We start from the raw sequence: 11,852 nt of genomic DNA, 5'->3' as shown, positions 1-11,852 counted from the left end.
CCAAGTTTGTGTCAGTCAGTTGGTGTCCTTCTCTGCTGCCTCTCAAAGTAAAAGCCTTTGGCTCCTGATCCCAGCTTGTTACAGTTTTTCTCAGTTGTTTACACACAAATACTGGTACTTGAGACACAATGACCACAACATGTAACTCATGCACCAACCCCCTGAACCAATTCTGCTAAACTACAAGCACAATTCCTGCTTTACACTCAAATTGCAGTTCTAAAACACATTTTTTTCAAAACACTACACACAATTCTCTGCATTTGGCACAATTTTCATAAAGAAAATCTCTTGTTTTCACAAGGAACACACTGTCATTCAAAATTCTAAAGTTAATTGCCCTACTATGCACACTGACTCATCACATGGGCAAACACCTGTCACACAGTTTTACAATTAGCAATCAGAGCTTTAGCATAAAAGGGCAACAGGTGAGCTTTTCTGTTTTGGAGCAATGGATGCCAACATTGGAAACAGAGGCAGAGCCAGAGCCAGAGGAGTGAGAGTAAGAGGAGGAGGACGGGGAGGACGAGGACGAGGAAGGCCAAGGACCGTACTCTCTGACGAGATCCAAGCCACTTTGGTTGACCATGTGGCAGCATAGTTTTGTTTTGTTTTTTTACTGTAACTGTATACAGTAAATTCTTCTGTTGTTTTGTATGTAGACTACTGTATGTGCAACTTTGTGTTGGTTGGAATGTACACTGTGTACATTGTTTTTGTGGGAAAAATAAAATATATTTGTTACCGTGTATTTGTGTGTTCTGAGTATAAAAACAATATTCTAAAATATTTTACAACACACTTATGTATGTACTGTCTGTAGTAAGTGTAACACTGAACAAAAAAAAGGCCTAAGTCATTATGATGAATGGAGAAGAAGTGTTTTCCATTCATCATAGTGTTTTACATTGAGCACATCAGGGTTCAACTGGTTCTTATAAATGTCTATTCATATGATGGTTTGTGTGTGTCATTTGAAAACAAAATACCATTTTGAGAAGAAATAACATTGTTTTGAATGTAAAGTTTCACTTTGTAGGAGAATTGAGGGGTTTTGCTCATTGTGTGTGTGTTTTTTGATTTGTGTGTAGAGTTCTGAGAGTATGAGGCATGCGTTCAGAAAATGTGTGTAAACAATCGAGAAAAACTGTAACCAGGTTAGGTGGACTGGGATCCAGCTTAGACTTAAGCCCCTTTTACACTGCCAGATTTTCCGCGAATGTTGGGCCGTTTTGCTGGCAAGCTGTGAGCGTTTAGACACACAGAGTCGGAATGGAGACTTGATCCGAGGTGCCCAATTTTCTGCCTCGTAGGGTAGTCATATTGGCGGAACCCTTTTAGTTTAAAAAGACTGAGGCGGCCTTCCACAACGGGAGGGACTGTTGAAGACTTGTGGGAGGAGCTGTTGATGATGCAGCACGTGTGAGCCACTGGCAGTGGATAAACAGGAAACAGCTAATAGCAGGAATTAGCAAGCAGCTATTAGCAAGAGGGAAACGCAAACCTGACAGACACTGTAAAGATGACCAACTGGGGAGACAAGGAATTGCGCTCCCTCCTTGCCCTCGCAAACAAAGAAGCCATTAACCATCAGATGACAGGGATGATGAAGAACGGGCTGACTCAAGAGAGAATCACTGAAGGACTGACTAGCCGCGGCTTCCCACCCACGTCACTGTTTGCATCACACGCTGAGCTACACGTTTTCTTACTTGCTCACGCCCCCCGTTGCCCTGAAAAAGACGCATTGTGTATTAACAAAAGTAGGTAGGCGGCATTTTGCAGCACTCCCCGATTTTGTTTTTATATTTATGGTATATTTTATATATATGCCAATGGTGAAAAAACACTGATTGGGCTTTCCTGCAAATTTGCACAATTCCTATCTAAAAAGGGCTTTAGACACTGAGTCTGAGGAGACTGCATGTGAGATGCTAGTGGATCATGCTTCTGTAATTTAGGTGGGATTAACTGTGAGAACTCTCCAGAAGTCCACCATGGAGTTCCCCCAACAAACCCTAAATGTATAAAGTTTATTTTAGAATGTCTAGATGAAATTAAATTGAGTTTAATGCTATAAAAGACCAATATTAATCTCTGCACTTTGTCATACTATAGCAACATACTGTGGAAAATCAGAGAAAGGGAATGTGTTATCTTCATCTGATTACTGCAGATATTACCAATCAAGGATCTGAAGTCATTTGGAATGGTTTGCTCTGAGTGTGTGTGTGTGTGTGTACGTGGTGGTGGTGGTGGTGGGTGGGTGATTTGGCAGAGGAGGGGGCAGGAGAGGTAACAGGGTAATGAGGCAGTGGGCGTTGGATGTTGGGTGGGGGTTAAGGCTATGTGGAGAGGGCTGGGGTAAAATTGGGGTGAAGGTTTAAGTTGAGGGCAGAGGGGAAAAAGAGGAGAGGAGGTGTGTGTGTGTGTGTATTTGTGTGTGTGTGTGTGTGTGTGTGTGAGAGAGAGAGAGAGAGAGAGAGAGAGTTTAAGTGAAGGGCAGACGAGAGACTGCCTGTGTGTTTCTGTCCTCTGAACGACCCCCTCTACTTCTACAAGGCCCCCATCTTAGCATGTGTACGTGTGTGTGTGTGTGTGTGTGTGAGAGAGAGAGGGAGAGAGAGAGAGAGGGAAGAGGGGTGGGGGGGGTGGTACAGGTGAGAGCATGTGTGTGATATATGTATGTGTAGCTGAACCACAGACTACTAACAAAGCTGTGATCCATCCTGTCACAGTGGAATGTACACTTTTGCAACACATCCCAATATTTTATACATTTCATACCTAATGTGCTGTAGTGATGAAGTTATTTACTCATCTATTATTTTTATTTTTGTATGTATGCAATCAAATTATTAGCTTTCTGTTCCTCAGAAAGAGAACATTATGAATGTTAGTAGTAGTAGACAGTAAACATTTGAAATGCTTGCTCAGGTTACTAACATGGTTCAGTGAATCTCACACCAAATAGTTGAATAACTTTTAAAAAGGTTGAATAACTATGAACTGGGGCTCTTCAGACCCAGTGTCCATTTTTGGCATCAAATTATTGATCTCAGCCAATGGAAATGAACTGATCTTAAATTTGCCCAGAAAACAAAATAGAGTCTGGCTGAACAATTAACACAATGTACAGAGGCACCGCCTCACTGCGGCAGCCGAGAGGCTTGACTCCAGCCTGAGGCCCTTTGCTGTGTGTCATCCTCCCACTCTCTCTCTCTCCCCCATTTCACACTGTCCTGTCCAAAAAAGGCAAAAAGGCTCAAAAAATAATCTTACAAAAAAAATTGACATGATGTGATTGATCCAGGACAGCTACTGAATGGACCTTGTGTGATGTTTTGACATAAATTAACTTTTTGGGGTGGCTGTGGCTCAGGAGGCAGAGCAGGACGGCAAGGATCAACTGTCTGATCCACAGCTCCTTCTGTTTGCATGTTGAAGTATTCTTGGATAAGATACTGAACCCCAAACGGCTGTGTCATTGGTGTTACTGCATGTTAATGTTTTAGCTGAGTAGTAGGTGACACCTTGTACGGTAGCCTCGGTCACCAGTGTGTGAATGGGTGAATCTAAGGTGTAGTGTTAAAGTGCTTTGAGTGGTTGGAACAGAAGAGAAAGTGAGGAAAGTAAACAAAGAGCTAAAGTCAAGAGGGAGTGAGACCAAAACAAACTTGTTATATTCGGAAAGATTATAGCCATTGACCTCTTTAGCAGAAAAGGTTTGTAATTGTTGTGTTATTGTTCACTAGCACACAATAAATATCTTTCACTATTGGGTTGCGTTGTTAATGTGCTAAATGGCTCACTAGTGTCTTGAAACCTTGTTGGTCTCTCGATTGACAAATACAGACTACCGCTGCCTGTTGGTATGAAGAGTTATTTCCTCTCATGCAGGCAATGAACATATGGGCTAGATGGCCATTGGCTGTAGTCTTTGCGGTGTGTTCATGTTCAACTTTTTCACCGAGACACAAGCTACATACAGTCAGCCTTTGTTGGTTCTAGTTCTTTGATGTCGGTTCGGTGTCTCTAGGCCTGTAGGCAGTGACCTGAGGGTAGAAGCTTTCTTGAGCCTCTCTATACATCATTATGATCTGGAATGGTATGCAGTGACTTTTCTTAGCAATTCTCCTCACAAAAAAAGTTTTGCAAAAACTCATGGAAAATCATTAAGATTTCAATGTGAACAGAGCTTAAAACTCTTTGTTGCCATTTGAACTTGCAAAATTTTCTGTAGAAAAATTATTCAAAGTTAACGATTTGCAAGACTTGGAGCTGTCTTGGACCAAATGGACATTTTGATAGCTAACATGGTTTTTAACAAAATCGCAGTGTAAGTTTTATTATTTTCAGACATTTCTGAGTGTATTGGATGGAATGTAGTAGCTATAGTGAGTGACATCACAGCTAGAGTGGGAAGGAGCTGTAAAATCATCTTTAAAAATTCTCTAAAACTTGCTCCCACTGCCACAATTTTTACTCTACATGCATCATTTTGAGGGAACAATGCAGGAAAATTTGTGCCGATCACAGACATGTTACAATGGAATTGAACAGACTTAAGCATTTGGCTCAGTGAGCCTTTAAGTAAAGGAAGTGCCAACCAACCGCCCCATTCAGTTCTGTATAAACTGTAGTGAGAAATTTGGCTGCAAAATGAAATGCAATATGATGACAGAACTACATACAGGAATTCTACAATAATATTAAACTGCAGGCCCACCCATGTGTGTATTAAACATATCCATGGTTAAAAAATAATCTTCCACAGTCCCTTCAACACCTGCAGTGCTGGGCTGGCAGCCATGGAGCAGACTGCCGGTTTCACGCTTCACAACATTTTACCGGAACATTCTGCAGGGATCTGACTCCAGCTGGCAGTGAGGCCAGAAAGGACAGGTGTGGCAGAGTGTGTGTGGGTGGCTGCGTGTGTGTGTGAGACAGGGAGGCAGAGGATCTGTAATTGAGAACATGTGCATGTGTTGTAAGGTTTGGTATGAGTTTGTTTTAAATGTGTATGACAGTCAGACAGAGAATGAGGAAGAGTGTCAGTGTAGATGATATCTCAGTGGGATGAGATTTCAATCCAAGAGTACAAGGTTACTTCAAAGGTAAAGTAGAAAAAACTTTTCAGATCATTTCAGGCTTGTTGATCAGGGAGTCTGCAATATATCAGATTTACCAGTGTAAAACACTGGGTATCATAATGGAATATTAAATAATAATTAAGGTGAGCTTGAAAACTGAGTTTCATACTTAAAGGCCAAGTTTTGTCAGCTTTAACATCTGAAGCTCAGATGTGACCTTTTTTCGTGGACTCAAACAAGGTTTTCTTTACATTCAGTATTTCTCACCAGAACTAATTGTATATATCCTTGAGCTCTGATGAATGTGTTGAATGCACTTCCTCTTGTAAGCCCAATACAGACCAAAGATTCATGATGACATGAAACCATTTTAGAACGTTGCAGAGAAAAGTTGCAGCTGTGTGAACTGGCTGATCTGAGCTTGACTCAAACTGGCTGATGGTGTTACCTGCAGCTCAGCTGAACAAAACGCTGGCGGCTGGTTTTAGAACATAAAGCTCGCCACCTGCTTCAACAGCCAATCAGCTTGTAGGGAAGTCAGCTGGTCAAGTCAAAATGGCCGCAGGCGGCGTGTTGGCTTTCTGCAGCAGGTGCTCTGACCCCACCGAGCCCTCTGTTTCCATCCTCATGGTGTGCTGGTGTTGGATGGGGGGGTTGCTGCTGCTGCTCACTAGTGTATGTGCTTATGCCCCCCCCCCCCCCCCCCCCCCCCCATTGGCACTGGTAGCGAGAGGAGGGGCTGTTTGTGTCAGCCAGCAGCTTAATTTAAGGAATCTGCCTAATTTTAAGATATGTGGCAAACTAAGCTTAACGCTTAAACTGTGTACAGAGAGTTGTCATTTCAGCCTATTTGTAACAGTTTGCTATTAGCCGATCTAGCATGCTTTCCTTGTGTAAATCAATGTTAGCAGCAGTGGATGAGGGACTGTGGACAGAGCAGAATTAAATATCGCCGTTTGCATGTTCATGCTTGCTAAACATCTGCATTGATAAAATATTGGCTTTTTACTCACGGTCAATTACACTTACAGTCACAGGCATAGCTGCTGTCAACTCAAGTAAATTTTCAAGTTATCTTCACTTTCCTTCAACCACAGCCTCTTTGCTCCGTATGTGGAGGAGTTTAGCCCCAGCACAGACCGCAGGTAAGAGGTTGTAGGATGATGATGAATTAAACCAAAATATTAAAACATACAGATAAAAGAACTGATAATATTGGAGCTTATCAATACTACGGTCTTTGAAAATATAGTCCCGGGGCTCAATTAATACCGTGTTTTGGTACCCATCCCTATTCGCTATCACTATCCTATCATCACCAACGTGGAGGACTCCAGCAATGAAACTTTGTCCTGTGCAGATCTCTGTGATACACTGTCTTATCTAGTTGCATTGGTGTGAAGTGGCAGGTTTTTAGAACGTTGCAATATGACACATTGCAAGTAGTGGCCTGTTTCAAACTCTGGTCTGAACTGGGCTTTATACAGCATTTGCAACGCTGACAAAAACACATATTTCAAATCTTACGTTGTTTACATCCACTGTTTGCTAGCGTACATTCTTTTCCTTCACTGCCTTTGTTGGCACATGACTGTGTCTAATGACAAAAGCGCCTTTGATGATAAGGCTTAACCTGGAAATCCAGATGCCCTGCCCCTAGCAAATTCGAATTTGCACTGCATGGGAATCTGGCCCCAACGAGCAGAACACTTTGAATTGCAAATTGGACCAATCAGATCAGTCTGTCTGACAGAGGCGGGCTCTGGGAGGGCGTAACATGATGACAACAGCGCTGCGCCGTAGGAGTAGAAAAGGAAACAGCCAAGATGTCAGCTGCCGAAGGACCCCATCCATTCAGTTTAGCTTTGGAAGAAATGCTAAGCCACCTCTGAGTACATAATTACATACATATATATATATATATATATATATATATACATACAGTATATATAAGAATATATTTGTTTCTTGTGCCTTGATTTATGTTATGTTTGTAAAATTTATTTTTGTTTTAGTTAAAGGGGTATCGTTTAAAATACATGAATTTGCAGATTATTATTTTTGATTGATTGATTACGTTCATGTTCTTATTTTACAAATAAATCAGACTTACTCAACAGTTACTCAGTACTTGAGTAGTTTTTTCACCAAATACTCTTTTACTCTTACTCAAGTAATTATTTGGATGACTACTTTTTACTTTTACTTGAGTAATATTGTTCTAAAGTATCAGTACTCTTACTTGAGTACAATATTTGGCTACTCTACCCACCTCTGATCACCACTAATTGCCCTCATGGACGACCAAATTAAAGAGGCTGCCAAATTAGGCATTTCTGCTGGACAAATAGGTGTGCATGATGAAGGAAAAATAAGAAGAGGTGAATGCCAACTCGTCTTCGGCAGTCCTGAATCCTGGCTACTCCAGAAGATTTACCGTGAAATGCTGGACCCTCCAAGACAACCTCTTGGGGATTGTAGATGAAGTCCATCTCGTTTATAAATGGTAACAGCCATCTAGTCAACTTACTCTAATGAAATAGTAAGCTATTTGACATGTAGCTACAAGTAACAGGACAACTGTATCTAGCTGTAGCCTGCCTTGTTTTCTGAAGCCCACACAATTGACTATGATTAATGGAGTGTCCTCTCCCATGTTGTTCCCAAGTTCTGATTATGAAGTCGATGGATAGTTTGATAGGGCCTAGTTGTTTTGTGAGGATCAATATGTTGTCACAATGGTTATGTTATAACTTTTCAATGTTCTCTGACATGTCTACCAGGGGAAAAGCTGTGACACTCTGAATACGTCATTCTTTTTTTTGCTCTTATTGGCCATTGTGCTATCCAATTGCGTGTGGCGGCATTTGAAATGCCTCAGTTAGTGCCACCCCTTGGGTAGGAAGGGTGTATTGGTGAGGGCCAGACTTAAAATCTTTCTAGATTTGAGTCTGGATTTCCAGGTTAGATAAGGCTCAAAACCTCCAAAGGGTTCCTTTCATGCAGCCAAGCTGATAATGCTTAGCAGTCAGATACAGCTGTTGCTCTCCTCTTTGACCATTTATGGAAATAAGCTTCACTAAATACACCTGTTGCTCTCCTCTTTGACCATTTATGGATATACGCTTCACTAAATACACCTGACCATTTACTGTAGTCATAAGCAAATTCGTTAATGTACAGGTAACATGAATATGCTGGGTTTATACCATGTCCATGACAAAAACAGAAGAGCATAATCTCCATTCAGTTTCTAATGGGTTAAAGAGACTGGTTGCCATGGACACAGACACACAGACAGAGTACATCAGTGGCTGAAAAATAACTGATCACTGATCCTAAGATGAAAAACTTACAGAAACCTATGAGCTGTTCTGTCAAGTCATTTTAGTGCGATCCAAGCTTTTGATGCATGCTGTGATTTGTCAGAATTGACTTTAGACATCTTAATCATCCCAACAACAAGACACAAGAGTAGCCAAACTGCAACATCCAGTCAGAGTCTTTCAAAATAAAATAATCTCTGCACTCCAATGTGTCAGTTATGAAGTGTAAAGCCAGCACAGCACAGCGTGGAACACAGTAGCCTACTAACTGTACAAAATAATGTGAAATGACTAGATCACCTATCTAAGACAGACACAGCTTTATTTGGTACTCTGACATTCTAAATTAGAAGTATGTTTTCACAAAAAACAGGGACAATTTATGTGTCAGGAAAGAATGGTCATTTTCCAGGGCAGCTGCTCAAAAGAGGGTAAAAATTCCGGGAAAACCAAAATTTGTGGCAACCCTAATGTCGTCCTCCCGATCTAACAGTGGGGGAGATGTATGTGGAGCCCACCCACTATTTAGCAGAGTAATCAAATGCGAAGGATGTGATTTAAAATCCTCTCATAACTGTACACTATCTCATTGTGAGAGCATAACTCCAAGTAGTCTCTTTTTTTATGTTGCTGACTACAGTAAAGGGGGGGGGGGGGGGGGGGGGGGGGGGGGGGGGGTTGTGCTGGCTAATAGTGATGTTTTGTCGCTATGGCCTAGGCAGCGATGCGAGGTGAACTCTATTTGACCGTGGAGGAGGGACTTAAGTTCAAATGTTACATAATCTCAATGGGCTCCTGTAGACATGCTGCTACACACACACACACACACACACACACACACATTAAAGAGACATTACACCCTAAAACACACTCATGCTTTTATTCAACAAACACCAAAGTCTCTGTACTGTTCCCCAAATGCTTTAACAAGTCCAGAAGATGGTTCTGTGTCTTCATGCACAAATTTAAAAACCCATTCTCTTTTTTAGACTTGTGCAGCTGTCTCAATCATGTAGTTGTCTTGTCTTCCCATGACTGCTGAATGGAGATACACTCAGTATTCAGTAAACCCACTGACCCCTGTGATTCCATTAGAAATATTTTGAATGTCACTGTCATAAATGTTATTCTGACAAATCAGGTCTAGTTGAAAGGTGCAGTACTCACTGGCAAGGCAGGCTTACAACTAAAAGCAGTTATCTAGTACACACAAACATGTCCATGGCAGACAGGCAAACATCAGTAAAAGACCACCCTGTCTCTTGGAAATGATGTGTATATTCTACCAATGTGCAACATGCATTGCAACATTCTCAAACATATCTGTTACATTTTAAATTGTTGATAATAAACTATTGTGAGATAAATGTTAAGATAAATGTTTACTGGTAACATATTTCACTTCTCATTTCTTACAGTATCTTTGATGTTTGAAAGAGTTGATTTGGATTCACCAAAGTCACAAAATAGCACAAACGAGCTAACTGGTCAAGGCAGAGATACACAGCAGGTGCCATGTCCACTGAGGTAAAATTACTGTTTTTGTTAATCGAGTCTGACTTTGTAGATAGCATAGATACAGTGGCATGCAAAAGTTTGGCCAAAATTTTGTTTACTGTGAATAGTTGAAGGGACACTTACCTTTCTGGAAATTTTACACTTTTCTTTGTTTAGGTTAAAATGCTATTAATAAGCTGATGACACACTAAAATGTAAGTGAATTCCACCAGAAATAAAAAACTCATAATTATACCATTCTCATATGGTTTTAAGAAAACTCCGACCAATCATTGCATTTGGACAGAATGCAATGATTGATTGCAATGATCAATCATTGCATTCTGTCTGAATGATCTGTCTTCCCCACGTGGAAGCCTCCGACTGACGTTACCACTTGTTTAGCATCTCCCCACCAAAAGATGAGCAACTGGGGAGACAAGGAATTGCGTGCCCTCCTTGCCCTTGCAAACGAAGAGGCCATTAACCAGCAGATGACGGGGACGGTGAAGAACGGGCCGATTTATGAGAGAATCACCGAAGGACTGACTAGCCGCAGCTGCCCCCCCATGTCACTGTTTAAAAAAAGACACATTCTGTATAAACAAAAGTAGGTAGGCGGCAATTTGCCACACTCCCCGATTTTGTTTTTATACTGTCAATGCTGAAAAAAGACTGATTGGGCTTTCCTGCAAATTTGCACAATTCCTATCTAAAAAGGGCTTGTGAGACAACAAATACGCTAGTAACAGGGACGCTTGTGGATATAAACTAGTAACAGGGAAGCTTGTGGATATAAACTATAAACACGGTGCAACAACAAGTAAATTCTTCAGTGCAATACAGTCGCGAGTTTCTAACAGACATTAGAAACCGCTGCAGAGATCTAATGCCACAACTGAGAGAGCTCAGGATGTCTAGCAAGCTTGGCCTGCTACGCTGAGCTAGCCCTGAGATGACCGTGGTTTCGCCTGGAGCTGTCCCGACGGGGAGACGCTGGCAGCGCTGTGACAGGAAGCGGGAGCGGGGAAAACCCTGAGGGGTTAGCTCTAGGCTAAGCCCATCAAACCAGCTGTTCTCAGTGTCCTTCTGGCGAACATCCGCTCGCTGGACACGAAATTGGATTTCATCCGACTGTGGTGATCCACTCACCGAGGAGTATGGGACTGCTGCATCCTTGTGTTCACTTGAGACATGGATGAATGGTAACATATCAGACTCCGGTGTTGAGCTAACAGGGCGAACACTACATAGAGCAGACAGGGAGGCTGCATCATCTGGTAAGCTCCGGCAATATACGCAAACAATTCATGGTGCTGTAATGTGAAGAGGATCTCCCAGTTCTGCTCTCAGGATGTGGAGTTTTTCACTGTGAAATGTCGACCCTTTTCATCTTACTATTGCACTATATGTTCTTTCTTATATGTTGCACAAATTGTTTTTAAATGTTTTGTTTCTTTTTGCTTGGGGTATGTGAAATGTCATTTAGTTTTTGTGCTGCACATAAAAATGATAAAGAAGTTTAGTTCAGTTCATAACTTTATATATGAAAACACAGCATCCAGTTGCTAATGGCTAACGTTAGCCTACTGTAGCGTAACCTCTGAAACATTAGTGTTATCTTCCTTGTGCATTTCCACTTACTAGTAACGGAAACACTACTAACCTTAGCACTGTACCTCATTCTAAAACTCATCAGTCATCACTGACTCCGGTTGAGTTTTAAAATTCCAGGGTTGCATTTGTAACGTTACACTCGCCCTGTTCTTCCATGTATCTAACGTTACCTTGCCAATGCCTACGTCTATCATAGACGTAATGAGGACGTAATGGTGGAGGGGGAAGTAGGCCGTTGGAAGGAGGTGGAGTTGCAGGAGGAGAGGGATGGGACTTTGGAGAGAGGTGGGAGTTGTGGATGTTCAAATTTTTTCTA

Source organism: Epinephelus lanceolatus, chromosome 21 (assembly GCF_041903045.1).
Source record: "Epinephelus lanceolatus isolate andai-2023 chromosome 21, ASM4190304v1, whole genome shotgun sequence".
Classification (NCBI taxonomy): Eukaryota; Metazoa; Chordata; class Actinopteri; order Perciformes; family Serranidae; genus Epinephelus; species Epinephelus lanceolatus.
This window is presented reverse-complemented; position numbering follows the sequence as displayed.